Below are 3,915 nucleotides of genomic sequence, written 5' to 3'. Positions count from 1 at the left end.
CCTCTGCCAGACGCTCCCGACAGCCGGCCTCCGGGAAGCGGCAGAGAAGAAGAAATCGATGCCGCCTGGTTTGGGGGTTTTATAGGTGCAGGCTGCGAGCCCGGCGGCACACGAGAGCGGGACAAGCCGGAGTCCAGCGGGGAAGGCGAGGCGGTGCACCCCTGGTTTAGTTTAGCAAACGCTCCCGGCCCTGCAAGTCTCGGGAGAAAGGGGCCTGGGGGTAGCTAGTGCCCGTGTTAGGGACGTTTTCTTCTTCTGCACGATGGGAAGGGCTGCTGGGGTGCAGGGGGTGCATCAGAGGAGCGTCTGAAGTGACAGAACCGCTGGATTGTGGCAGCCTTACTACCAGACGCAGTGGTTTCATCTCGGGCAAGCGCTGAGCTGTGTCGCTTTGTGATTTAGGAAAAGAAAGATTTAGGAAAAGATTTAGAAAAAGAAATATCATTCAAATATTTTATTAATGTATTTGCTGATCACCTAAACACTAGTGGATCTGGATCTTGTTCCTTAACAGCGGCAACAGGACAAAGGAGAAGCCCTCTCCACTTCCTTTTGCCCAATATCTTAAGAGCTACTCAGCCCCCAAGGTGTGGGCGCCGCATGCTCAAACTCCTGTGCCGAGGATCCGGGAGCACGGTGTGCGGAGGTGAGGATCTCAGTCCTTCCTGTTACAGCAGCGCTTGGATCAGTACCCACAGCATTTGTAGATCCAAACAGAGAATGACCGACTACAGCTCGGTGTAAGGTTCGCCACCTCTCGCCACTCATTTCCACTGCCGGTCGGTGACAGGGCAGCAGCAAAGCCACCAAAGTCCTGCCAACTTCCAGCTGCACCTGCTGGCAGCAAATTTCATGTTGGAAACCATCGGTTGGTGCTTCCTAAAAATGAAATATGACAGGACTTTAGTTCCAAGGAAGTTTTGGAGTTTGGGCTTTTTCTCCTAATTTGGGATGAAAAGTTTCCAGAGCTCAAAAATTAGCTTGGAATAGAAATACGCTTTTGCTAGCTTGCTGGAAAAAGGTAGCAGCATGCAACGGGATATACTAGATGGGATGATCGAATGATCAGTCTAATCTCCTGCATAACACTGGTCACAATGACCCCAAATCTCCTTTCCCAAGCCCTCCACTCCAGCAATTTCCATTTAAATTGGGAAGCTGAAATGCTCTTTACTTTCTTTTATCCTGGTGCCGAAATTATATTTTCATGAAGCAATAGCACCACCCAGTGATCTTTTGTACAAATAACTTGTCATGTTTCACACGTATGAGTTAAATCAGAGGCAGTTTAAGCCAAGTACCTTATTGAAAAGGACCAGACAGTGTTCATCCGGAAGTGATATTATCTGACTTGGAAATACACGAATTAGAAAAACACCAATTTTGATATCTGCTATATGCATTTAATACGCGTTCTGTCAGCGTGCAGCAGATGCCAGCCCTAAGCTATCAGAGCATTTACACTCCGATGTACTTCAACAGCACTGCACATCCTCGCTTGCAACAGCTGAGCCAGTAGCAGGCTGGCCTTTGCTTTACTTGCAGGGCTACAACTTGTAGAATTGCCCTAGGCCTCCTGAAAGGAGCTTGTGGGCATCAATTCCACCAACAATACTTTCCCTCAGCCCCCCTTGACTAGTTTGTTTCAGAGCCTACCGCTTTTGAATGCTTTAATTCAGCTGCAGTCACCTTCCCCACGCCATCCAAGTATGGATTGTGACTGGTTCTCTACTGCGTTTGAGACACAAATCATGCACGTCTCTGCAGCTGCTGAGTGTGGGACAGTCCCCGGCATCTGCCAACCAGGAACCACCTGCTCATGGAGGTACATACAGATGAGCAGAGAGACGGTCCTGGGTGTGGGAGACATGGTAAAGCACTTATCCAAACAGGTTCTGCAATAAACAACCAACTACTACCGAGTTACAGAAGAAACCAACCTAACAATCTACATTTAATCTAAGGCTATCTGACTCAATTTACCTACAGCAAAATGCAAGTTAGCTTTATTTATTCAACTATGCAGTCAAGCATATGATACTGCTAGGTAGGAATCATCTATAGCTTCTTCTGGGAGTTTTTTTTTAAATTTTTGTTAAGTGAATTTCACATTCTCAAGAAGGGCTTGGGGGCTAATTGTCCAGAGACTAAAGCCCCCTGTATCTGGAATAGATATAAGCACACAATGACCCAGGCAGTACAGCCTTGCCCCTGCTTTGGGTGGATCACAGAATCAGAAAAGTAGGGCTGGAATGGACCTCAGGAGGTCTTCTAGCCAGGCCAGCTTGCCAACATGATATCTTTGGGATATTTGTCCTTTAGCAACTGGAGCGCAGCATCCAATACCTATTACTTTGATATACTCCAACCCTGCAAAATTCATGAGTATTTTTCCTAGAAGGGTCTGTCCCACTGCCTGGAAATAACAGCCCAATGATTAATTCAAAAACTTCCCTAGTAGGACTTGGTTACAATAGTCTTTTCTCCTAGGCTGCCTCAGTAGCATGACATAAAACTTATCTAAACACCCTTAAGCTCAGTCCCTTCATCTCCCTCATTCTTCTCCTGCCTTGGCTTCTGTGTTGTTCCCACTTCTGGCTAATCCTAGAAGCCTGGAGGTACTTCCCTGAAGAAAGGCCAAGAGCACGAAGTGTAGCAGACTGTCTAAAGGAGCACATCTTGCATTTCTTCCCAATCTGATCTCTTTCTGTTACAGCAACAAGATCATGTGAAAATTCTCTAGCCACCGAGGCTTCTGCAGGATCTAGATGCAAACTCCACGATAAGATTGATCAAATTTGAAAATAAAACTGAAGAAAATTTCCTACTTTTGTCTCATGTAGGCAATGCTCAATCCACTTTTTGTTCTCCTGCCCTGCAGTAATCCAGAAGACGGGAGGTGAGGGAATGACTGCAATCCAGGCCTCAGGGGAATATGTAAAAAACAGAGAAGCTACTGGGATTTTTGCTTAAATTTGTTTGGAATCAGCCACTATTAAACGTGATTCAAAAGGAAGAGGGTGAAATAGACTTTTGTTGGAAGGCTTTTATGACAAAATGGTGATCTGAAAAAAGGATTTAAATGTTTTACTTAAGCAGGGTTTTGTTCATCAGAAATCTCAAGTCCTATTTTACTGTAGTTTTATGGGAACAACTAGGAATGCAGATTTGGTCTGTTAACAGGAAAAAAGTGAGACCATGTCTTTTGACTTTATCAACAATTTAAGAGAAGTATTAAACAACCCACAAGTCCACAATACTTTGACAAAAATACTTCCTTACGCAGTTTTATTTGCTTTGTATCCATACTGCTTGGTTGCACACCTTGTTTCAGGAAATGACAGAAAGATAGGTCTTTTCAATCCTATCATACAAAAGCAAGCAGATAGTTTATAGTAGCTAGGGTCAGGAGGGACCTGAACAGATCATGTAGCCTGACCCCCTGCCACAGGCAGGAATGAATGCTGACCCCCGACAGGTGATCGTCCAACCTCTTTTTTAATTTGCCCAAGGTAGGGGCAAGGACCACTTCCCCGGGAAGTTGGTTCCAGATCCTGGCCACCTTAACTGTAAAATATTGCCTTCTGATCTCTAACCCAGACCTATTCTCCATCAGCTTATTACCATTGTTCCTCGTCACCCCAGGTGGTGCTGGGGAGAAAAGGGCTCTACCTATTTGATGTTGATCTCCCCTGATGAGTTTGTAGGCAGCCACCAAGTCCCCCCTCAGCCTCCTCTTGCTGAGGCTGAACAGGTTCAGGTCCCTCAGTCTCTCCTCGTAGGGCCTGTCCTGCTGCCCTCTCACCAAGCAGGTGGCCCTCCTTTGAACCCTCTCCAGGCTGGCCACATCCTTTTTAAAGTGCAGCGCCCAGTACTGGACGCAGTACTCTAACTGCAGCCTGACCAAAGTCACGT

At 46.2% G+C, this 3,915-nt stretch overlaps 1 long non-coding RNA gene across 1 annotated transcript; it reads right to left on the bottom strand.

Annotated features, from left to right (window-relative positions):
* Positions 1-429: 429 nt before the first annotated feature.
* Positions 430-3,512, bottom strand: LOC112548166. The gene is made up of 3 exons (XR_003091976.1): positions 2,829-3,512; positions 1,657-1,853; positions 430-879 (listed from the first exon to the last, which is right to left on the bottom strand). It is a non-coding gene; the product is annotated as an uncharacterized LOC112548166 (long non-coding RNA).
* Between the last annotated feature and the right edge of the window lie 403 nt (positions 3,513-3,915).

Source organism: Alligator sinensis, unplaced genomic scaffold (assembly GCF_000455745.1).
Source record: "Alligator sinensis unplaced genomic scaffold, ASM45574v1 scaffold1052_1, whole genome shotgun sequence".
In the NCBI taxonomy this organism is placed as follows: Eukaryota; Metazoa; Chordata; order Crocodylia; family Alligatoridae; genus Alligator; species Alligator sinensis.
Note: the sequence above shows the minus strand (reverse complement) of the source record. Positions and strands in the feature narration are given on the sequence as shown.